Source organism: Leptonychotes weddellii, chromosome 1 (assembly GCF_054177405.1).
Source record: "Leptonychotes weddellii isolate Sample4059 chromosome 1, ASM5417740v2, whole genome shotgun sequence".
Lineage (NCBI taxonomy): Eukaryota > Metazoa > Chordata > Mammalia > Carnivora > Phocidae > Leptonychotes > Leptonychotes weddellii.
Window position 1 is genome coordinate 157,644,076 of NC_138369.1, and position 26,608 is coordinate 157,670,683.

The 26,608-nt window shown below is 36.8% G+C and overlaps 2 long non-coding RNA genes across 2 annotated transcripts in view; both read left to right on the plus strand.

Moving 5' to 3' along the window:
• LOC145716192 (uncharacterized) overlaps positions 1–26,608 on the plus strand; it is a 55,839-nt gene that overhangs the window by 9,443 nt on the left and 19,788 nt on the right. The window lies entirely within an intron of this gene.
• Positions 546–19,506, plus strand: LOC145716195 (uncharacterized). The gene is made up of 2 exons (XR_014138697.1): positions 546–7,322; positions 7,409–19,506. It is a non-coding gene; the product is annotated as an uncharacterized LOC145716195 (long non-coding RNA).

A 26,608-nucleotide genomic window follows, 5' to 3' on the forward strand; every position in this document is an offset into this window, starting at 1 on the left:
TAGGAAAGAATTCAAGGTGCATTCTCCTTGGAATTCTTTGTTAAAAGATTTGTGAGGGACAATGTATTTGCCTTCCATGCAGCCATAGTTCTTGGACCTTTGTATTTCAAAGATGAGTCTGTAGCATAGCAAAACGAAAAACAAAACAAAACAGGGAATTGGGCACATTGTACGCAACTAATTGAACCAAAATAAGTGCTTTAAATAAATCACTAATATAAATCACTGTCATTTCTAAAATATAAAAATTTTAAGTAGGGAAAATCTCTGATAAGATAGAGTACGAAAGAGGGGTGCCTGGGTGGCTCAATTAAGCGTCCAACTCTTGGTTTCAGCTCAGGTCATGATCTCAGGGTCCTGAGATCAAGCCTTGCATTGGGTTCCATGCTCAGCAAGGAGTCTCCTTGAGATTCTCTGTCCCTTGCCCTTTGCCCCTCCTGCTCATACTCTCTCTCTCTCAAATAAATAAATAACTCTAATTTTAAAAAAAGAGTACTGGGCGCCTGGGTGGCTCAGTTGGTTAAGCGACTGCCTTCGGGTCAGGTCATGATCCTGGAGTCCCGGGATCGAGTCCCGCATCGGGCTCCCTGCTCGGCAGGGAGCCTGCTTCTCCCTCTGACCCTTCCCCCTCTCATGTGCTCTCTGTCTCAAATAAATAAATAAAATCTTTAAAAAAAAAAAAAAAGAGTACTAAAGTGGCAATTAGGATAGTAGCTCTCATCTATCAGTAAATCGTTCTCATTCTCAGACCATGTAACTGATGAATGTTTTCTCATTACCTGTTTTTATTTGTTTGTTTTATATTCTAAGTGGAGTACAACTGACTACAAGCTGGTGAAAACTATTTTAGGTCACAGTTCAGTTATAACATTGGGAATTTTTCCCTTGTCAGAAGTGACTGGCTATGATTTCTAATTCATCTTAGAATTAAGCCTATAGAAATCCAGTGAACTAGAATTTAGTGGAATTTGTTGTATAGTTTATGGCTTCAGAAAGGAAAGGAGTGATACATTTTTATTCTTTAAAAAAAAATATGGGTCTCTTCATTGCACTATTCTCTTTTTTTTTAAAGATTTATTTATTTATTTTTAGAGAGAGAGAGAGAGAGAGCAGGGGAGGGGCAGATGGAGAGAATCTTCAAGCAGACTCCCCACTGAACAAAGAGCCTGATTCAGGGCTTGATTCCATGACCCATGAGATCAGGACCTGAGCCAAAACCAAGAGTAGGATGCTTAACTGACTGAGCCACCTAGGCACCCCTTTCACTCTTCTAAATTAATAATAAAATAAAATTTTACCATAAATAAGATGTATATACAAAAACAGGCCAGTATCTTCCTTGAGCCTTATACATCATTTTGTTAGTGAAACCAAGAGTCACACTTACTTGGAGGATGGGAGGATGTTAGCATTTCTCTAGTTAAACAGGTACCTCAATTACACTATGAAATATTAATGCTAAATCATATTCTCAATTGCTATGATACTCACTCCTTAAAACTTGTTCTGCAGTGGATACAAGTACTTTCAAGAGGGAATAGAAATTGAGCCTGTGAAATTTTTTCACTGATAAATGTATTATATGTATATTTAATTAGTCATCATAATTTGAGATATCTGAAGCAATAATTATGCAATAATGTTTGGTTCATATAACAATGGATCCCTTGAGAGCTCATAAAATATGATGCAATTTAAAGTATATTAAATATATTCATCTTCCTGGAATAAGAAAACACTGCAAAATCCAAGCTAAAGCAAAGGCCAGTTCAAGAAATTAGTCTCTGGAATAAAATTCAACTTTATGTGCTCATTTTGAAAGATGACTAGAAATAAAACTTAGGGAAGAAAGATAAACAGTGTCATTTTCTTATAGCATAATTATTCTATGTTGGGGGAAATACATAATATTAAAATATTTTAAATATATTATTACATTTAAAGCACTCATTAAAAGAATGATAACCCATTTGGTTCCACTTAATGAAACCTAAAAAAATCAGTACATAACTGAATAAAAATGGGGTGGTACAAGAACTATTATTTGGCTGAATTAAGCATCTAGTGCAGTGCTGGGCACTTGGTAAATATTTAGTAAATATCTTAAGGAATGAATGACTAAAAGGCAGTTGTGTTCTTTTCTCATTTGTCTGATAGTGTTTCTGTGTGTGTGTCCATGTTGTATTATGTAAATGACCTGAGATTTAAATTTGACTTTTAAAGTTTAAAGACTAGATGTGCATATAGATATACTTACTGATAAGGAAAATATACAATTTTTAAGTGTGGGATTCACAAAGCAGTGAAATAATTTATTTCTGTTATGAAAAACTTATAGTTAAGGAAGTTTCAGTCCATGGTGTATGTACTTAACGTGGTAGGAAGTGTTATGTTCTATGTTCAGTAAATCCTGCAAGAAAACAAATGCAGTACAAAATTGAAAATTTAGAATTTGTTTTAGAAAACTTGGCCACATGATAATCTACACATCAAATGCAAACAAAGGGAGCAAACTGCTGCAGGAAAAAAAAATCCTGTTCTCTTGAGTACAACAAGAAGTGAATGATTGCCAAAGGAAATATCAATTGTGGCAAGTATGTATATGCTAATCCCTGGGATATATAGATTGGTTTGCTAAAACAGCAATCACATAAATCATCTTATTAAGCCCTTTATTATCAATAGCTTTTGAATGCAAAATAGGAGATTCTTTTCCATAAGAAAAGAATAATTTTATCCTGGACAGGAGTTCCCTTTTCAAAGCGGCTTTGTTTCAAGAATGTATATTGAAGACAGTTTTACTGAGAATGTGAAAGCAACTTATCTCAATGCAGTGATTTGGATTGACATTGCATTTTGGTGCACAGCCTACTAATGCATAGAATTGTTTACTAAACTTTAATTGGGAGATAGTGAGCTAGAAATATAGCGGTCATTTTTATAGAGTATTTCTATATGGCACAGAGGAATACTGTAATATATGTCAAGAATAATAGATTTTACATCAATTAATATTTTATTTGAAGTAACATTGTTTACTTTCACTGTTTTAAGTGGCTATGTATCTAATGTCAAATTCATAAGTATTGGCTGAAGAATCTCTGTTATGTATTACTATTCTAATGGATGCTTCATAAAATTTATAAGACATTTTACTCATGATTATGTGCAGCAATCAAATAAGCTGTGTGCCTTCACAGAAAATTCTGAAGAATCAACATATGGCTACTAATTTTGTTTTCAATTAGATCAGGGGTCAGCAAATTTTTCTATAAAGGACAGATAGTAAATATTTTAGGTTTTGTTGACCAAGAAGCAAAATTGAGCATATTATGAAGGCACTTATAACAAGAGAAAAAATACATTTTTGTATTTTTTATATATTGAATTCAAAATAGAATAACAATCTAGTATAATTGTAGAATTATTTTAATAACGTTTCATCTGAGGTTCAAATTAATTTTCCCTGTCGTAAAAATTGATTGCAAATATTCATTTGTTAATGCTGATCTGAAATGAAATTTTACAGATTTCATCTTTGAAAATGATTTCTCAACTATAGAGATACTGCCAAATACTGATATCAGTCCACTAACATATGATTTTAATTGCACATATTTGTCCCTTAGAAGCAAGTTAGAATTCGATCATATTCTTCTCTTGATATTTGTCTCTTATTGTGTCATTGCATTGCAAATTAATCATTCTCAATCAAAAGTTTAGGTGGAAGCTTCTCAATTTTGAAGTTAAATGGATTTTGAAATAAGTAAATTCCCTTTGTTATTTTCATTACGATGGGAAGCATGCTCTTGGAACTGCAGTTTGATCTGGGAAAATATGCAATCTTTAAATATTTGTGGAAATGGAAATCTTGTTTTTATTTTTGACAAAGGAATAAATGAATAGAGCAACTTGACATTACTAATGATTCATATAACATTAACTAAATGACATAGTTTATGTTCCACTACAAGCACAGTTTTGCCTTGTAATTGTAGGTTGAATTCATTAAGAAATATTTTCAAGTCTGCAGCAAAAGCTAATTTCCAAATCTATTCAGTAATCGTTAATATTGTCCAACGCAATTCTCACTGAGAAAAATATTCCAATCTCATCTTTAAGCTGAAAAATATTCCAGTCTCATCTTTAAGCTGAAAAATGGTTAACCAGTGTTAATCCATCAAACTTCCATGTAGTAGGACAAGTCAGGATATTCAGCTTCTATTTCTGACAAAAAAAAAAAATTACAGAACTACCCACCAGAGTGAATGAAATTTACAGTGATGCTGTTGGCTGATAATGCAGTAGATTCAGATATTGTGTGGAAAGTACTTGCTGATGAATAATAAATAAATATAGACTTAAACACCTTATATTTTCACAAGCTTTATAAATTTATCCAAATTTGCCTTTTTCTGTTTCACATCAGTTGATTTTTCCCAGCATCAGTTGAAATACATTTTAGCAGATTCTACTTCAGGTTGTACTGAATTAGCATTTCTCAACTTCTTTAAAAATACTATCACTTGTAGTTGTTCCAAGCATATTGTTCTTAGAGAACGATTCTGCAGCCACTTCAAACTCTATATTGACTTCTCACATAAATGACCAAGAATTATTAGTAGCATCTGTTGATTCATACAAAAACCTCAGAAATCATTTACCTTGTTCTTCAGTTGATTATTGATGCTGCTCTAAACTCTTCAAGCAACTATCCTTGCACGAAGGATAACTATTTTTATAATGTAAGTGTGCAATAGCCATACATAGCTCCCTGGCGGTGCAAAAACAGGTGGCAAGCTAGATTTGGCCCATTTGTCATAGATTGCGAACATTTGTACTACATGATGATTCTGAGAGATGTACAATTTCTTTTTTATAAAGATTTATTTATTTTGAGAGAGAGAGAGAGAGAGAGAGAGAGAGCAAGATTGGGGGGGCAAGGCAGAGGGAGAGAGGGAATCTCAAGCAGATTTCCCCCTGAGTGAGGAGCCTGATGTGGGGCTCAGTGTGGGGCTCAATCTCATGACCTCCAGATCTTGACCTGAGCCGAAACAAAAAGTCCGATGCTTAACCGACTGAGCCACCCAGTTGCCCCTCGAGAGATGTACAATTCTTGACACAGAGTGGGTCCTTGATAAATGACTATTAATTAAAAGTATGTATGCACACACACTTATACATACATATTATATATACACATACAAAGGTGTATATATGTTTATATGTTAGTGTATGTTATTATTATTTATTTATTTTGTATTTGAGTTTAAGTAAATGTAGATATAAATGGAAATATAAACTAATACCTTTCTTCTTGGGATAGGATTATGTGCTGGAGACAGTTCACACCAGCTAACTAGAGTCAATTGCTCAAATTACTGGCATTTTTGAGCTGAAGATTAAATTGCATACACTTAAATACATTTTACTAGAAAGGTAACATATCGAATTTCATCTCTTCTTAATTATCATACCACAGATTCCGGTTTTCTATGTCCTTGAGGTTATTTATGTCTATTGTATCTTTATGGTGCAAATACTGTGTGAATATATGCATCTATGAATTTCCTCCCAAACCTGTGTTCAGTGACTATACATTGTACACATTAAAACAGGCTATGATGGGTATTTACACACAATGATAGGCAAATGCTACAAATCAGGACTTGATTTATAGTTTTGTTGATTGTCTAGACTTAAGAAATTATTGGAGTAAGTGCTAATAATGCAGATTATGTGTAAATGTGTGTAGGGTTGGTAGTTATTACATTGTCGATAATGTACCCATATACAAATAGTATTTAAAAACTATTATCCAAATCAGCACGGAAGTTGCTCAGGTCAGATAGTGAAGTTTAATTTCCTCTTTTTCATTAATGTGCTTGAAAAATATCAGTGACCATTCCCAACACACCACCGATCACTGAAGCTGCCTGCTTGGGCCTTGCCAGGCTGCTCCTAGTTGGTCACCACCTGTGTTTGAATTCTCCACTAAAGGAGTGATGGTGGGGGGGATGGGGAGTAGAAGGGAAACTACAAAGGAAGAGCCTTCCCAGAGGTGGCCCCTAGTCTTTGTCAGTCTTTTATTATTATTATTATTATTAACATGTAATGTATTATTTGTTTCAGGGATACAGGTCTATGATTCATCAGTCTTACACAATTCACAGCACTCACCATAGTACCTACCCTCCTTAATGCCCATCACCGAATTACCCCATCCCCCCACCCCCCTCCCCTCCAGCAACCCTCAGTTTGTTTCCTGAGATTAAGCGTCTCTTATGGTTTCTCCCTCTCTGGTTTTATCTTGTTTCATTTCTTCCTCTTTTCCCCTATGATCCTCTGCCTTGTTTCTTCAATTCCACCTATCAGTGAGATCATATGATAATTGTCTTTTTCTGATTGACTTATTTCGCTTAGCATAATACCCTCTAGTGCCATCCACGACATTGCAAATGGCAAGATTTCATTTTTGATGGCTGCGTAATATTCCAGTGTGTGTGTGTGTGTGTGTGTGTGTGTGTGTGTGTGTGTGTGTGTGTATACACCACATCTTCTTTATCCATTCATCTGTTGATGGACATCTGGGCTCTTTCCATAGCTTGGCTATTATGGACATTGCTGCTATAAACATTGGGGTGCAGGTGCCCTTCGGATCACTACATTTGTATCTTTGGGGTAAATACCAAGTAGTGCAATTGCTGGGTCATATGGTAGCTCTATTTTCAACTTTTTGAGGAACCTCCATACTATTTTCCAGAGTGGCTTCACCAGCTTGCATTCCCACCATCAGTGTAGGACAGTTCCCCTTTCTCCACATCCTCGCCAACGTCCTTCATTTCCTGACTTGTTAATTTTAGCCATTCTGAATGGTGTGAGGTGATATCTTATTGAGGTTTTGATTTGGATTTCCCTGATGCGAGTGATATTGAGCACTTTTTCATGTGTCTCTTGGCCATTTGGATATCTTCTTTGCAGAAATGTCTATTCATGTCTTCTGCCCATTTCTTGATTGGATTAATTGTTCTTTGGGTGTTGAATTTAATAAGTTCTTTATAGATTTTGGATACTAGCCCTTTATCTGATATGTCATTTGCAAATATCTTCTCCCATTCTGTCAGTTGTCTTTTGTTTTTGTTCACTGTTTCCTTTGCTGTGCAAAAGCTTTTTATCTTGTTGAAGTCCCAGTAGTTCATTTTCGCCCTTGCTTCCCTTGCCTTTGGCGATGTTTCTGGGAAGAAGTTGCTGTGACTGAGGTCGAAGAGGATGCTGCCTGTGTTGTCCTCAAGGATTTTGATGGATTCCTGTCTCACATTTAGGTATTTCATTCATTTTGAGTCTATTTTTGTGTATGGTGTAAGGAAATGGTCCAGTTTTATTCTTCTGCATGTGGCTATCTTTATAGTGCTGTGCCCAGCGCACTGTGGGCCCTCCATAAATACCAGTTTAACAGAAAGTAACAACTAAGAATTCAATCCCTTGGAGAACGAGAGGAGATGCAAGCACGGTCAGTGAGGGTCCTGAGGCTTCCTGAAATGCAGTCCTGAAGCCCTTGGAGGTAAATTTCTTCCTTTCCTCCCAGGAATGGCTGTCATCTCTGTCATGCCCTGTCCTGATACAGACTGAATGTCAAGCCCAAGTTCAAATCCCACTTCTGACCCTGGAGGCGTCTGGACAGGCCTGGTGGAGCGTGGGAGGGCTGGGCGAGTGTGGACGAGAGCGTGTCTGAGTCAGAATGGAGCCCCCTGCAGGCCCTTGACTCACCCACGCTCCTCTGCTGGGGAGTCTGGGAGAAAGAAACACACCGCTGAGATTGAGTACTTCAGTTTGCATGGTAGGCGCTTTGCCTGACCCTGGTCAGAGCTCAGCCCCTTCTTAAATGAACCAGAAATCCCTCTGCTCTGTACTCCTACTAAAGGGGCTCGGTGGCCAGAACTCCTAGGGACCTGCGTGGGGATCACAGCCCTAGGACCCTATGCCAGGACCATCAGGGATGGTTGTCCACATTGCTTGGCAGCCACCTGCAGCTGTGCTGGGCTTCCTTCTGTGGGACACTGAGGGTTGTGAGGCCAAAGATCTAGACCTGGGATGTTCTCTGAAGGATGTGGGGTGTGAGGCCAGACACAGCCTGCATTGGGGCTTCCCTTGCCCAGCCCGAGAAGGTGCCGCTTCCTTTTTTCCTCTTCGCTCTGGCTCCCAAAATCCTTTCCTTTGGTTTCTCAACAGAACAGGCCATGTGTGCCTCCTAGTCTTTCTGTTTCCAAACATCCTTTAACTGTTTTTCCTTTAAAGGAATCTCTTCAAATTTCAGAGTCCATTACTTTTTAAAATAAGGTGACATATTTGCCATTAAATTAATTCCAAATATCTGTAATGTTATTGTTTAGATGGAGTAGATGGCTCATGGAAGACCCTGGTGGGTAAGGGAGTGAAAAGCAGGTCAACCTCTCTGGATAGTAATTTGTGAAAATATGTGAAGAACTTTAAAAATATTTGTCAACTTGATCCATCCTTTTCTAGGATCTTTAGAAAAAGGTTATATACAAAGATCATCACAGTATTATTTAAAGAAGAGAAAGATGAAAACAATTTAAATAACCTACAATGAACAACTGGTTAAATAAATTATAGTATGCTCATTTTATGGGACATAAGTTGTCCATGAAACGGTTTATTAATCATGCCATCAAAGAAAACGGTAAGAGATAAAACTATGTAAAACAAAACAAAACAAAACAATTCCACATCAAAATAATCACTGAACATTTTAAAATGCAGCCTTGTAAAAGGTTAATTTATATTTGCTAAGAATACCACAGATCTAAAAAAAAAAACAGAAACTTAGTAGAAAAATTGTCAAAAAACATGAACAGAGAATTCTCAAGGGAAATTTTGATATATGTAAGAAAAAAACACCCCCCTTAAAACAAATTAAATTAGGTACTTGTTTGTGCTGATCAGATTGTTAATATTAAAAAGTCCTTATATCAATGCTAGTAATACTAGTAGCATTCACAAACATGGTGTACATTGTTTTTTTTTGTTTTGTTTTGTTTTTTAAAGATTTTATTTATGTATTTGACAGAGAGAGACACAGCGAGAGAGGGAACACAAGCAGGGGGAGTGGGAGAGAGAGAAGCAGGCTCCCTGCCGAGCAGGGAGCCCGATGCGGGATTCGATCCCAGGACCCTGGGATCATGACCTGAGCTGAAGGTAGACGCTTAACGACTGAGCCACCCAGGCGCCCCCATGGTGTACATTGTTAAAACCATTCTGGAGGACAGTCTGTTAAATTCATTCATGAAATATTTGGTCTTCATAAATCTGTCAGGCACTGAGTAGGGTTGTTTATAGGGGTGGAGTAAGGTGAGAAGTGTACTGTTATCAGCCCCCTAAGGAGATGTTGTCTGCATTTAGGGTTTTTACGAGTGGGCAGAGTTGACTTCCCTGCTCCATTGACTTGGGCCACATGACTTGCTTTGACTAGTGGAATACAGAAAGATTTGAGAGTATGCCAGTTCACATGGAGGTTTTAAGAAGTGTGCTATGTTTTGCTTGCCCTATTGTGCTTGGGACATCCCCCATGAAAAGAAGGTGCCTAAATATCTCCTTTATCCTGGGCGTTTGAGTAAGAAACTAATCTAACTAACTGGAACAGACTTGAAACTCAAGCGTAACCAAGACCAGGGTACTGATTGTAAAGAAAAAACAAAACTAAACAAAAACAAAGAAACTGCCATTGAAAATAGTAAATTCTTGTTGTCATAAGCCCCTGAGATTTGAAAGGTGGTTTGTTATGCATCATTGTTACCACGGCAAAACCTGTGTCATATATGTGTACAGGGAAGAACTGTTTCATCCAAATGCCCTGAACCCCCTCCATCTCCTGCCCTAAAACACTGGAAATAGTAAATGAAGAAAATAGATCGAATAAATTGAATCTTTGGAGATATGGGTGCAGATATGCACATTTAACAAATCATCACATACATAATTATATAGTGGCACATTGTCCTAAATATTAGCCAAGAAAAATAGAAAAGTATAGTGTATGAAGATAAAGAGGAGCAGAAGGAATCAATTTCAATTGGAAAATCAGTGAGAGCTTCTCTAAGTACATCCCATTTAAAACATGAAAGAGTAAGAGGTAGACAAAGAATAAGAAGAAAAGCATCTCGGGCAAAAGGAAAAGAGGGAGCAAAAGGGAAGAGGAGCTTGTCCTCTTGAGGCACTGGCAGGAGACCAGGGAGTTCAGAGTAAGGGGTCTGGGGGACTAGTAGGGCCTTGCAGTGAATTTGGGGGGTTCTAGGCTAAGCATAATGCCACCTATGAACAAGTATTTCTTTTAACCTAAAATTTATTTCTGTAAGCCTATTAGTCTCATAACTAGAACAGATTCAGCCCTTGGTATATAAAAATGAGCTTGGCATTTTGAATGCCTCCAAATGTGAGGCTGTTCCTGTAAAGCTCTTACCACAGTTCATGTCACATGTGGACTTTTTAAACACTGTCAGTTGAAACACTATCTAGAAATAGAGGAAAAGGAAACAGTTTACTCATGAAATCACTTTTAAATAAATGATAATTATGAAATACTATTCTAAGGACTATAATTTTTGTCACCTTTCATTTGAAGAATTGTATAATCACTTAACTATAATAGTGAAACTAAAGAAGAGGAAATTCCTCCTTTAAAAGAGAAAAAATTGCTTTTTTTCTGGGTCAACAGTAGAATCTTCCTAAATACTAACAACAAAGTAATGTAATTACACTATCTAAAAATCAAGTAAAATGGAAACATTTACTCCTAAGTTTCTCATCTTATAATATACATTTATAAAACACTATCCTATGAATTACAGTCTATAAAATTTCTATTTGAGCTATTGTATAATCACTTAAATAATGGTAATAATGCCAAAATATAAAAAGTTCAAAGTTGTTTTGGAAGACCAAAAAAAAAAAAAATTTGCTATATTTCTGGATTATTTTAGTAGACTCCTTGACAACAACAAAAACATTGTAATTATACTACCTAGAAGTAGAGTAAAATGAATTAATTAACTTATAAAATTTACCTTTAGATCTTTACTTTTTATATATTACTTTTATAATCTAAAGTTATAAATCATTATCTTAAGACTTACAATTCTATAAAACTTTCATTTGCATCAATATATAATCACTTCATAGCAACAAAACTAAGAGGAAAAAAAACCAAAATAATTTAGTAGAAAAGAAAGTGCCTTATCGTGGTTTTGGATCTCTTAAGTAAGCATATTGGAAGGTGGAATCAACCCAAAAGCTGAAACATTTCTGTTTGTAGGTTGAATGGAGAGAAAACTGAATTTAGTGCTAGGTGTAGAAACATTTGTTGCCAGTGGAGAATGCCCAGGGTCATGGAAGTCCCTTAAAGGAGGTGATTTCTGGGGAGGTTTGTTTTTGCTTTCCAGAAGAGGGTCAGGCCAGCAATCTCTTCTTAGGAATTTCCCTGTGGGTCCCTTCTGTAACAAATGGCTTCTGATGGTAGGGTGAGGTGGAAGATCAGACTACCCATTCAGATGGGAGTTTTAAATCAAAGGAAGATCCTTAGTATCTTCCATGCAAGAGCAGTAAGACAATCTCTGTCTTTGTCTTGTTGAGGAGCTGCTGTTTCTCTTTCTCCTGGGGTCCTGACCCCCTGTGGGTGGCATCTGGTTCCCACCAGCCATGGGACCCTGGATTGCTGCCCCATTACAGCATCACGCACCTCCTTCCTCAGGACCTGTTCATACAGAGAATTCCCTGGTGGTCTTCCAGGGACTCTGCCACATGTCCCATTTAGAACATCAGAGACATAAAGATATTTTTCAAAATATCCACATTCAGTTCTAACTCAACAAAATTTTGTCTAAAGTTTCCACTTTTTTCTTCTTTAAGTCATCAAAGTTATTCTCAAACATCAGTATTCCCCACCTGTTATCATGAGCGTTTCTCTTGTGGGAAATTCTCTGACACTGATACTTGCAGTGACTATTTCCAATTCTTCTGAAAGACTTGGCTTCTATTTTGCATGTGTCCAATGCTTCACATGCATGGCTCATCTTTTCAGTTGCTTTGGAAAGACGTTCCTCTTTTTGTGTGTGTTAAATTCACTCTAAATTGAATATTTCATGAACATGCATTTCTTTTTCTTGATTCAGTTCAAGGAGGACAGGAAGTTTCTGCTGGGGCTTTTGCTTTTTACATTCTAACTGATTTTTCTGATTGCAGCAAAACTTTCTCAGTTTGGAGAGTTTTAAGATGATCGTTAAGTGCATTGATTATTTTACCTTCTTCAGCTAATTTAGTGTACATTTGGTTTCTTTTTCTTCAAGACTTCTTAAGAAAGTGCTTTGTTTCCTATGGCTGCTATAACAAATTACCCCAAACTTAGTGGCTTAAAACAACACAAATTTATTATCTGACAGTATGGACATCAGAAGTCCAAAATCAGTTTCACTGGACTAAGATTAGGTGTCAGCAGGGCTGCCGCATTTTCTCTAGAAGCCCTAAGGGCAGAGTCCTTTCCTTGTCTTTTACAGCTTTTAGAGGCTGCCTCTGTTCCTTGGCTTATGGCCACATCGCTTTGTCATCTGCTTCTATCATATCATTTCCTTTTCTGACTCTGACCCTCTTGCCTCCCTCTTGTAAGGACCTTAGTGATTGCATTGAGCCCACCCAGAAAATCCAGGATACTCTCCCCATTTTAAGATCCTTCACTTAGTCAAATCTATCAAGTCCCTTTTGCCTTTAAGGCTCTAGGGATTAGGACGTAGAAACCTATGGGCCACCATTATTCAACCTAGCACATCAAGTCATTTCTTCCACCCTTCTACTAAGATGTCTCTAGTTTCTGGTACATTTGTTTTATGGAATTCCAAGTTCCTGCAATCCATGTTGTCTTCTCGAAGACCAGGATTGCTCAGCTTTAGCAAACAGTCACCTAGTAATTTGATCTTTTACTTTTCAAACTTACTCCATACCACTTTAGAGTTTTATATCACTGCATTTCACTTAAGGTTCACCTGCTCTTCTTTTCCATCCTCCTGCCTGTGAAAGCAGCTTTATGCTTTCCTCAAGATTAGAGTTTTCATTCAATGCATTTTTTAATGTTGTCTGAAGTTCTACTTCATTTTTCTGATGTATAATGAAGGACAGTTTAGTTGCAGGTACTTGGCATTCTAAGTGTCTTGCACCATTTACCATTTAAAGACCATTTACCATTTGCCATCAGCCTAATTTTTTCTAAACATTTTGATTGATAACTCTTTTCAGTTTTTTTCTAAGTCTCTCTCTCTCTTTTTTTTTTAAGATTTTACTTATTTATTTGAGAGAGAGAGCACAAGCAGGGGAAGTGGCAGAGGGAGAGGGAGAGGGAGAAGCAGATTTCCCACTGAGCAGGGAGCCCGACGCGGGTCTCCATCCCAGGACCCTGAGATCATGACCTGAGCCGAAGGCAGATGCTTAACCAACTGAGCCACCCAGGCGCCCCTTTTCCTAAATCTCTTAAACCCAAGTAAAGAGTTAGAGATTCTAGGTCCTTATTTATGGCCTCCAGCTTTTGTATTTCTATTAAATTGTTCTCAAGTCTGGCTTCCATTAAACTTAATTCAATGCCTGGGAGTTACCCTTTATGATGCTAAGCATCTAAAAGATGTGCTCTCTTTTCTTCAGATGGGCAGAAACTCCAATGGCCAGGTCTTTGTCTCTAACTGTGTAAAGTAAGGTTCGAAATGATTAAAGAATTCTAACGTAACTAAAACTACACCATCTCCTACAGCAGCCTGCAGAGATTTGGGCCTGGTCTGAGGTCCCTTGTTTGCAGTGCCACTGCCTGCCTCAGTGTCTAGGACCAGAGTGATATAGAGCATCACAGCCATCAGCTAGCTGACTTACCATGGCCCCCGAGGCCAAACTAAGCCACATCACATTGCCAGGCCAGAGAATTCAGTCAGCATTCTGCCTGGGACCACCCCAGTGCCTGATACTCAGGACAGAACTTAGTGTGATTGGGGAAGAACGGGCAAGGACAGTAGAAGATAATTTCCCAACTTTCATAACATGGTGACAAGCATACATAGGCATAGTATGATCCCAGGGGATATATAAGCCTAGAGGCCCGTGAAAATGCTCAAGGTCTCTGGTCACAACAGCCCTGTCCAGTTCCCTAAGCACCCTGGGAATCCATGTCTTGTCTCATCTGCAGGCCATTTAAGGGCCCTGGTTGGGATGCTCCATTGGTGGTGAAGCACTGGAAAGATTTGAAGGTTGCCAACTCTGGCCAATATTTATTTCATCTTCCCTTAAATAAATTTTTCATTCTGTGTCTCATGGCCCATCCAAAATTTCCAGATTTAACAAATAAAAATACAGGGTGTTCAGTTAAATTTTAATTTTATAAATAATACATAATATTTTGGTATAACTATGTTCCATGCAATAGTTGTGACATACTAATGATAAAAAAATATATTTGTTGCTTATCTGCAGTTCAGAATTTAACAGGGCATCCTGTATTTTTATCTGGCAGTCCTTTTTCCTGGAGGCATCATTCTGCCTACAGTGGAATCAGAAAACTCACTGCTGTCAGCGCCTTTCCTTGTTTTGTGTTTGGCTAGCTCAAAGGTGTGTTGGGAGGAAAGTTATGGAGGGCTCAGCAAACTTTTTCAAGCAGTGGTGTGCTGGAGCCAGATCCTACGAGGTGGTTAGAGCTGATTGTAAACATCTTTGCCCACTCTTTGTTCAGCAGTGTCTCATTCACAGCTTCAAGCAGGTCATGGTTGACATTTACGCCAAAGAAATAGAGAAACACTGGGAATGAAAGCTGTGTCTAATGTCTGAGTCCCCAGGCCCCTGGACAGTTTATTGTTTTTTAACTTACATGGAATTGACTATGATCCATCCTCTTTAACCATAAGCTTTGTCATTCTTAGGATATGGAAACATCCTTGAAGTCAGTTTTCTCCCCTTTACAGTAAGGTGAACAAGAAATACCATTGCCACCAGAGGTCACTCTTAACCTCCTGAATCCAAAAGCACCCACACTACAAAAGGAATCTCTTGGTGCAGAGAATTAGGAAAGACATTTTCTGTACCATAAAGTACGTAATCTAAAATTCACTCTATAGTTTAACCTATCACTGTGGAGTTTCCATAGAACGTATAATAGTTAAAGTACCAGTATTAAAGATATTATTATTTAGTATCACTTTCCCATTGATTGTCAAGTACAGAAACACTTTATGCATTTTAGGCTCTCTCCTTAAGTGCCATCAAAAGAACTATGGGGCGCCTGGGTGGCTCAGTCGGTTAAGCATCTGCCTTTGGCTCAGGTTGTGATCCCAGGGTCCTGGGATCAAGTCCCATGTCGGGCTCTCTGCTTAGTGGGGAGCCTGCTTCTCCCTCTCCCACTCCCCCTGCTTGTGTTCCCTCTCTCGCCGTCTCTCTCTCTGTCAAATAAATAAATAAAATCTTAAACAAACAAACAAACAAAAAAGAATTAAAGAAGATTACGAGAGGGAGGAAACTGTTTCTCATTAAGGTTGAGCTTTACATATACAATCTCAGACATACTGTGAGTTCACAGAACTAAGGAGAAGGCTTCTGTAGAGGTAAAACCCCTTGATAACCACATGATCAGTGAAAGGTGATGAATCATAGCATTGGACTTAAAACATAGCACTGCTTAAAACATAGTTCCATTAAGAATATATTTTCTTAAATATTATTTAATGAAACTAAAAGTTTTTAGTAGACATTGCCTATAAGTTGTATGAAATGAATAAAATATTACCATTTCTGAGGTCAGAGTCTAATGGGGGAATTATATATATATATTTCCAAATAGTAAACAGTTCAGTAGAGATTTCAACCACATGCTACAAGAATTCAGAAACACAGAACGAAACACAGTTACAGTCATTGTAACTTGTCTCTTTTCTTTTAAATTTGTTGACTGATTTATGGCCTAGACACTACCTTGGTGTGAACAAGAGGCTTCCATTCTACTGGGGGAAAGTATTAAAAAGTAAAGAAGTAAATTAATTATATAACGATTCCAAATAGTTCCAAGCACTGTGAAGAAACTAACACAGGGTCATGAAATAGGGAGGATCTGGGGTACAATTGCCACAGTCAGATAAGGCCTCCCTGGGGAGGGAGCCTTTGAGTCCTGAAGGAGGAGTTTGTTCTGTGAAGATCTAAAGGAAAACAGATCTAGGTGGAATCTAGGGGAACTTAAAAATCCCTGTGACGAGAACTCAGGGATACTTAGAGAGAATTAATGGAGTTACTGGAGTGGTTAAAATACAAAATTTGTTGATAGGTATGTTTGAAGGAATGTCCTTGCATATGTATGGAGGGACCTATTTAATTAACCTCTCTATAGTCTGAACTGGATGGGTTACTTGGTTACTAGGTGTGGTCAGTCTCCGGCAGGCTCTGGGTAGAGAACACAAACATGTCATAGAGAGGAAAGGTAAAAACACCCTTGCAGGAGAACAGCTTGCTCCAAAGCATGCTGACCATCAGATCTCACCTGGGAAGACTAACGCCTCCTCAAACAGCATGGAGAGCCTTAAAACCCTGAACATGTGCCTAACAACTCTAGGAACCAGTATAATGTTGTGCTGAAATTGAATGACACCGAGTTAGACTAGGCCTTTGTCCAATATTGGAAGGGATGAAAGATTTTTAAAATTCAAAATCATTGTGAGTGTAATTATATAAATCTACAAAACTGATAAGGGATTTTTTTTTTAAGATTTTATTTATTTATTTATTTGAGAGAGAGAGAGAGTGAGAGAGAGAGCATGAGCAGGGGGGAGAGGGAGAAGCAGACTCTCCGCTGAGCAGGGAGCCCTACATGGGACTTGATCCCAGGACCCTGGGATCATGACCTAAGCCAAAGGCAGACACTTAACCGACTGAGCCACCCAGGTGTCCCCTGATAAGGGATTATTTAAGACATTTTAAAAGATGAACTTAAACTTAGCAATCATGTGAAAGTGGCTTTTAAAAATTATTTTTTAAAGATACATAAAAATGAATTGTTTACTAGATTCAAGAAGCTGAGGAGGATTTTTTTTTTTTTTTTAAGAGAATACAATGTGATTTGCTTTCTGTTTACACCAGGTTTCATGAATACCATCTTCTGGAAACATACTTTGTCCTTGTACTTCCATGCTATGTGCTGTACAAGTCATTCATTGATTTCTTCTTCCCAGGTTCTTGGTTGCTAGAATATGGGCATGAGAGACATGGGCTGCAGAGTTTGCACACCTCAGGGGCCATTGGAGGGTTTGCGTATCTCTTCCCTTGTGGATGTGTGGGAGTAACTTGACTGAGTAACTCATCTGTTTCATTCATTCATTCATTCATTCATTCAGTTTTAGAATCAGGTTGACATGGGCTCAAATTTTCTTTCCTTCACAATTTTACTATATTATTTTATATAAACTATTCAAAACTATTTTTAAAATTCATCAATATCAAAAGGAAAATGAAGATAGTACATATATTATTTAATGGTTTATTGAGATTGAGTGAGAATGCACGTGAAATGCTTAACATAATGCTGTTGGCCAGTGCTCTCAGTAAGTGGCAGAAAGCTCTTGCTGTTGTTATTATTCATTTACTAATTCAAATGCTACTTATTACCTACACTTATTATTATGAGAACTGTGTTAGATTCTGAGAACAAGGACAACAAAGAATAGAGTTCATTTGTCATATATATACATGTGCTAATATATTGTCTAATTTATTATATATGCATATATATATTACTACAAATTAGATGCTGCATAGAACTGTGGGTAGAGAAATAGCTATAATGTCTGTAATGAGGAAACCAAGCCCAGAGAGAATGATGAATTTCCCAAGATGGCTCAGTTCATATCAAAGCCAGGGTTTCATGGCAGCTCTGCCCAGCCCAGCCCAGCCCTGTTTTCTTAACGAACAACACCAAAGTGCCTGTCTCTTTGGCACAATAAAGAATGGTTAGTTCCTTGTGAAATGACTGTGGGTGGGTGTTAGGAGAGGCTTGAAGAGTGGCATCTTTCAAGATGGCTTTGGAAAGGAAGGTAAAAGTTACGCATTTATCAGATATGGGGGAGGAGGGAAGATTGGAAGGATTAAGAATAGAAAGGGAAGTTAGAATGTTCTTTCCATCAGAAGTAGAAAGTAAAGAGCCTAGTTTCAGTAGTAGCAATAACAGGCAATTTTAAATTAAATCCTTTTAATTAAGGAAAAGCAGAAAATTGTTCACCTTTTAAAGTTACTTATAAAGTTATTCCCTGTTGTTCTTAAGGACCTTATAGGAAGGCACACAATAAATTATCATAGCAAAAGACAAATTCCTTTTTTTTTTTTTGGTAAAGTAGTGAAAGAGAAGGAAGAGTTTTTTTTAATTAGTCTTCACTTAACTCAAATGTTAATAAGGACAAAAATAGAGCTCATATTTTGTCCATTTATAATGCATGCATTTTGTTGTTGGTTGGGCTTGCAAAATGAGGGATCACTGACTGGTAGGTCATTGTAACATGTTACTGAATACTAATAGGTTATGTGAAAAGTTGTGGGAAGAAAAAGGTGTTGCCACTGTTGGTGAAAGGTATCAGATGGTTGTTCAAGTAATAAGTGCATATGATTATAGTGCTGAAGTAGCAACAGTGTAAAATATTTTGCATCAGAAATCATTTCAGTATTTCTGTAACCTCTAAGTCTGTCACACACTTACTTGAATCCTACCCAGCTGGGAATCCATGGCCAACTACTTTGGTGCTTCCTCTTGTTATTTCCCCTTTGATTTTTCTGGGAACATCTTGAAAATACCAAGTCTGGCCAGCTGCCACTCTCTGTTTCTCTCCTTTTGATGATAAATATTTACCAGAGCGTATTGATATATCCCCCCAACTATACCTGCTAGTATTTCATATTCTCTCATCACAGCCAAGTTTTCATTGTTGTCGATAATTCCCATATATCTATGCTTAATCCTCCTCTATTTTCCGAATTAATTCTTGCAGATTTGACCATTGAACTCAAGCACCTTATTTCCCTTCTTCCCAGTTCAACTCCAGTGTTACTGCTCCTACTCCATTGTTTTATTTACCAAAAGCTTTTCTGAGTATGTGTCACCATCAACCAGTTCCTCTTTAATGACTTATAATTTTGTTTCTATCCATTTCCCAGCCAGTGGAGGGCAATATAAAATAGAAACTGGACCTGGATGTTATTGCAGGTACACCCTTTCTGGACCTGTCACCTCACGTGTGGAATGGCAATAGGAACAATGCACCATATGGTTTGTTTGTGAAATCAGATACAGCATGTAAAGGATGTATCATACGCTTGGCAGAAACAAGGTACAAAATAAATATCAAATTCTCTTTCTCTCTGACTTATGAACACATGTTTTTCCTCTCTCACTAGCCTAACCACTCCTTCTGAGTCTCCCTTGGGGATTTCAGTGTTTTTGTTGATAGCCTTCTCTTCACTGTTTCCTGTAATTTACTCATGACCAAAACTTGAAGCCTCATTCCATTTGTCACAATTATATATTTGTGATTTATAAAACTTTGGATTTGCCAGTAGCCTTACTGATCACCGGACTGCACTTCATTATTATAACAGAGAACAAAGTCTCAGAGAGATTAAGTTACTTTTCTGGAAACAGGAATTAATGGTGATCGAACCTCCATCTCCTGACTTCTGGACAGTTTACTGCCAGTTCTTTCTCCAGAGCTTCCATGTTTCATTTTTAGTCACCTGGTCATCTTACAAAAATCATGTATTTTCACAATTAGCAAAGTGTTTCACTTTACCATCTCATTATCGCTCTCCAATTTGCCCTTGAGCACACAGAAACTCAGTAAATTTAAACACTTTCTCAGGTCGTATAACTAGTGGTAGAACGAGGGGAAGACTCAGGTCTTCAACTTTTGTTTCCAGAGAGCTCTGATACTTCATTTGCAAGAAATCAGGCTGAAGAACCTAGTTTCACACTTGCCATACCTTTTACATGGTTTGCTCACTGTTCTCAATGCTGAGGAAGTGATTCCTCAATATCACTCTGTCCAGCTGTAAATTAAAAATATTATACCAAAATAACATGTAAGTTTATTAATAAAATTTCTTAGGAGGCATAGGATTACAACCCATTTTTCACCCTATACACTCACATATACTTTTCTTTTTTCCTGTTTCTGTTAAAAATCATTTTTGTGGGGTGCTTGGCTGGCTCAGTGGGAAGAGCACGCAACTCTTGATCTTAGGGTCATGAGTTTGAGCCCCACATTTGGTGTGGAGATAAATAAATAAATAAACTTTAAAAAAGAGTCATTTTATATAATATAATCATGTCATTTTATTTTAAGTCAAAGGGACCAAGTTACTTCTTTCTTTTTATGCTTTTGTCAAGATTCTTTTACATGCAATGTAAACAATGCATTGTTATGTGGTAAATTTTCTCAGGGAAGATTTAACTACGCCATTCCCAGAAACTCTCATGTAACGCTCAGCTATATCTTAATGTGAAGCAATGACAAAGATATCACTACACAGGCTATTATAGTCTGGTGCTAATAAAACATAGCTAACCATGGGGAGTACATTGGGATGTTTTATGGCTAGAAGATGATTGTGTGAATTATAAGTAGTAGAACCTGGTTACATTGTGATAGACTAACCAGCTTCAATAAAAAATTCTTTCATATATACAATGGGAATGTAACATTCATTAGCATCATGATCTCCAAATATACCTGCTATTATATTCAGGATGGAAGCATAGATCATGACCCGAGCCAAAGGCAGATGGTTAACCGGCTGAGCCACCCAGGCATCCCAAGAGACAGAGTCTTAAGCAGTCTCCATGCCCAGCATGGAGTCCCATGGAGTGGTGATGGGGGGGCTCAATCTCATGACCCTGAGATCATGACCTGAGCCAAAATCAAGAGTCAGAAGCTTAACCGACTGAGCCACCCTGGCGTCCCAAGATACTAACTTTTTATTGTTGACTGTTTTTGTCAACCATTGTTGACAGAGTTTATACAACAAGGATTGAGACCAACGTGCACTGGATCCAAGTATAGTAGACTTTAATAAGGTGCCTGTATCTTTTATAATCCCAATAGGACACATTTAAAAGGAAAGAAAGGATGCTAATAATAAACAGGTTGAGATAGCAGTCTTAAACAGTGACTATATCGGACAAACTGATAGTCCAAGACAAATCAGTGATTCCATGAATCATGAAATGCATAATCTTGATGATGATGATGATAGAAATCACTTAAATAGCATTTCCTAGAGGCCAGGAGATGTTTTAAGTTATTTATATAAGAAGTAGGGAAGACTATTTTCTACATTTTGCTGAGAAGGATAACTGCAGTCTAATTTTCTGGCTCTATTTAAGGTCTTACAGCTGGTAAGAGATAAAACCAGCTAGTAAGAGGGAAAGCCAGGATTCTGGTCTGGACAGTCTGTTTCTAGAGCTCATGGACTTAAGTACCTATCTACCTCAATAGATATATTTTTTAAACTTTATTTTGAAATAATTATAGATTGACATGAAGTTATAAAAATAGTACACAGAGGTCTCATCTCCTCTTCCCCTAATTTTCTCCAATGGTTACATCTTATGTAAGTAAGGTACATCAAACACAGGAAATTGATACTGCTACAGTATATGTATATATTCTTTGTGATTTTTTCACATCTATAGATTCATGTAACCATCACAGAAATCAAAATGCAGATGTAGTGCATCACCACAATCAAGGTTACCTCTTTATAGTCAGACCTACCCTTCTTCCCCTCAACATCCTTGTCGCCTGGAAACTATTAGTGTGTTCTCCATTTTTAAAATTTTGTCATATCAAAAAATTTTTTATAAATGGAATCATAAGTAGGTGAACTTTTGTGATTGGTGTTTTTCACTCAGCATAATGTTAAATAAATATGTTTAATGGGAACATTTAAACATGTCAACTGTACAATTTCTGTGGATGAATTTCCATTTGATTTTACAATAAATAACTTGTTTAAATATTTTTATAAATAAGGTATTATGCAGAAGACATATGAGAATTGATACCTTCTTTGGGATAAATATATGAAGGACATTGGATGAAAAATAAACATTTAAATTGGGTTAACTGTTTAAGAATTGGCATTTTGGTTGGAATTATTATGATTCTTTTCTAATGATTGGCTGTTTATTTTGTATGAAATCTTAAGTTATCTGTTTTGTTGCCTATAAACAGAGAAACAACTTTATGTGCTGATGGGAAAGAATAAAAGCAATCAACATTCAAATATATTTTAAATTACATTCCCAGACATAGGGAAATATTAAAAAGGAGTTAAAAATTTTTCTCCATTAGAGTTTTAGTTAGAACCACTTCATTAAATGACAGCTTCAAAGTAAATAGGCAGGCAATTATGTATCTCTACTAATCACACTGGCTGGTAAAATTATTTCCTCGCTTCTTATTTCCAGTTAGCTCCACGAAATGCTATCTATAAGATAATGCTTCTAATTGAAGAAAACAAGGAAGGCAAATAAGCAAACTAATTGCCAATAACATTTACATCTAAAACATTCTATTATAAAACAGCTTAAAAACTCAAAGCTAGCAGGATGAACCCTGGTTTCATTTTACTTTTTATTTCATTTCATTTCATTTCATTTCATTTATTTTTGGTAAGAGGAAGTGCTCATGCACTTAAAACTTTCATGCACATGTATGTGAAAATCAATTGACCCACCTTTGGAAAGACTTGAACAGACTGGAATGTGACTGTTGCTGTATAGGATGGAACAACATAATTTGTGCTCAGGACATATTTGGACAACAGTAGAGACAAAACAAACAAACAAAAAACATACAATTAACATTTTAGTTGAACATTTCATCTAAATTCCATAAATGAAATTTTACCTTTTTTCCATACAGAAGGTGGTAAAATATATGTATATATGAATTGTACAGATAACTAATAGCAAAAACGAAAACTTTAAGTGGTGGTGTTTTTTCAGACTTCATTATAGGCAGTCCTGTTGTCATGCTCACAGACATCAGATTCTCTTATTTTTATCTTTAAAAATAGAATTAAGCTACTTTACCTTATAACTAAAACACGTGTATAAATGCATTATGGGGCAGCATAAAAACAAATCCAATGAATGGTCAATGCTGACACATAAATATTAGATTCCTCTCTCTTAGAGGAAAAAGACAAAAGACAAAGAATGTACTCCTCATTCACAAATGAACTTACTTTCACCATTGTAAATGGATTTCTTTTTGTATACTATACTTTCTAATCTGTCCCCCTAAAGGAAAATGTTTTTCCCTTGAATTGTACTGAATATAAATCAGCCTTTCACGCTACCTAGTTAATAGATATGAATCATTCCATCATATACAGTCCTAGATTATACAGTTAGATCATATGTATTCATCCATTTGTTATTCAACAAATATTCATTAAGCCCTGACTAAATATAGCCATTGGGAATGTAAAAATAAATATTTTATTTGCCCTCCAGAATATAGCTGACAGGCATACGCATGAAAAATTAACTCTAACGTAAATGATAAATGCTAGAAATACAGTTCTTTTGATTTTATAAAGCCAGAGTAAAGTTGTTATTACAGATAGAGTGAGAAGGAATGACAGAAACCATCATATGGTCCCCTATTAAAATCAAAAGTGGCCATCCAGCTAATTAAGTCCAAATGCCTCATTTGACAGGTGGAGAAACAGAAGTTCAAAAAGTTACCATAGTAGTTAGAGTATATCTTGACTAGATGCCAAAATTTAAAGTATCCTGACTGCTGACTTTACAAGGTGGTTGTGAAGAGTAAGTGAAGTATAATATAAAAAGTCTTTGGTACGTAGCAAGGCATCAATAAACATCTGAGAAGAAGTCTGTTGTAGTGGACATGAATTTGGAATAAAAAATACTTGGGTTAAAAAATTCATTTCTTCCTAATGTGTCATCTAATTTTTCATTGCTTGGTCTCATGTTAATCTTCTTTAAAACAGGAATAATCATTTCCGTATCTCATGATCATTTAACTATGTGAAAATTTATCATTTTAACAAAAATTTATCATTTGATTACTCATATCATTATTCACTTAATACTTGATAGATTTTTAAAGAGAAGATTTCCTATTTGGGGGAAGATAAAACTTGATTAATATATTGAATTTGAAGATGGTATTTTTAGTAATTCAGCTAAAGGAAAGTTAACTTGTACAACACGATTAAAATTTGATGGTTTGTGTTGACTTGCTGGTATCTGAGTGGAAACTGACCAGAGAGGAGTCAATGATTCATGAATTGAAAGACCAATGTTGGCGTTACTGAAAAGAGAAAGATTATAGTAGGATTTAAGGACATTTTGCTGTGATGTGACCATTTTCTGTAATTCTGAACTCTTAGAATGATGCATGATATATGTGAATAGTTTTTGCTTTTGCTTAATTTTAATGGAAATTGAATAAGTGGTTGAGCTTCATATTTGGGCTAAAATGGAATGGAGGAGAGATACATGTATGGAAATGGGACTCTGGAGATAGAGAACATAAGCCTTTTATAAACTTTTATTGATACCTTGTAAAATTAATTGAACCCTCACAGAGCATGTACTTGGGGATTTAAGTCAGTCATACTCATATAACTCAAACGGCCAGAGGTCTTCAGCTGATATCTCAGTTGCATTTTATATGAGGATGTAATAAGATAATGAACATGTCCACCTGGTTGTTGAGGCACAGTTTGGAATGTCTGCATAGACAATGATGACCGCTTTTCTCTTTAGCTTCTGGCCTTGATCACTGAGACCCTGGCCTCTGCTGATCAGATAGGGATTAGAATCTGACCCCAACAGGTACACTCAGATATGCTTTCCTAAAAATTTGCAGGAAGATCTAAGAGAGAGGAATCTAATATTTATGTGTCAATAGACACATATTTATGTTTCAGTAGAATCATTATATATGTGATTAGTAGTACAAACATAGCCTGATATATGGACAAGAAGAAGGGAAATTCAGGCAGCAGAGATGAGAAAATAAAGCATGCTCACCAAAAAGAGTACCAATTTTCTTTCAGTTAAAACATTGTTAAATTTTTTGGTGAAAGCATTCCTTTCCCAGTAATTAGGTGCATTAAGATATCAGCATCTAAAGTTCTGGGGACAAGGGAAAATTATTTGAGTGGTTTATTAGAGGCCATAGTGAAAGGAGACATCCCCACTTTCTTCCATTCCTTGGTTCCCAGATCCATTTATTCTGACTTTGGAAGAAACAGCTCCATTTATTAATGTGATCAAAATAATGTTCAAAGCTTATTTTGCATCTATAGGAAAGCACCCACACTCACAAGAGCAAATATTCTTTCTACTGGCCCCATAACTGAATCTTCAACAGACTTCTGACATTTTATAAAGAAAGCTATTTCAGGTTGATGGGATACCTGGTAGAATTGGGAAGACCATTTGCCTCACTTATTTTGCAGACAAATGAGTTCCTCAGACAGAAATAACATTGTATAGGATATCATAATTATGAATAAGACAATGGATGCTGGAAGAAGCATTGAGGACAGGCAGGTATATCCATATCTGGAATGAGTGTGTATTACAATGAAGACAAAATTGTATCCTCTCCCTGGTGTAAGAATTGCAGTATAATTACCCTGCCTGCAGATGGCTGGTTAGTACATTAGAGAATAGGGCCATATTTGGAATTCAGCCTTGAACTTTGCTTTTTTAGGTTGGCAATGTAACAGGGGCAGTCGTTAGGTAAGGCTTGTTAAGCGGAATATTGTATTTTTGAGCCTGTACATGACATTTCCACTCTGTGTACTTTTTTTCCCCGTGAACTGTGGAGAGAAGCTGAATGATACACTCAGAATTGATGATATTGTCTACATGATGGTTAAGCCTGTCTCTAACATGTGACTTCGATGAGCATTGGTAAATCCAGATGAGGCTTTTTCACAAGTCAGTCACCACCAGTCAATCTCTTACCAAGAGATTCTGGTTGAGAGAGATGGGGCAATGCAGTAGGAGCGGGTACCACAAGTCCCTGAAGCAAATATGTATGAAACTTCTTGTTCTCTCTGAGACTACAAAGCCTTACCCAACACCACTTGAAAATGGAGTGCTTCTATGCATACCCAACTTTGTGATATGGTGGATCAGATAAGAAGTAGTTCATAAATGGGCATATCAGGTCACATGTTTGTTTGATGTTCCGGATCATGCATTCAGTCTCTACCAGGGCCTAGGAGCAAACCCATAGCAGTTTTTCAAAATGTGAATGCTATTTGTATAATAAGACATAACTTTAATCCCACATTCTGGGAATCTGCATCATGATTCTCCGATCAGGGACTCCCAGGTGGTCCATCAACATTTGTATCTGCAATAGTTATTTGGAACACTGTTGAGTCTGCTGAGCTATAAAGCCCAAGTAAGGAAGCAGCTTATATCTCACCTACCAGTTTCAAAACTTTTTCTTGCTCTTGTCCTGTATTAGTTTTCTATCGCTGTGTAACAAAT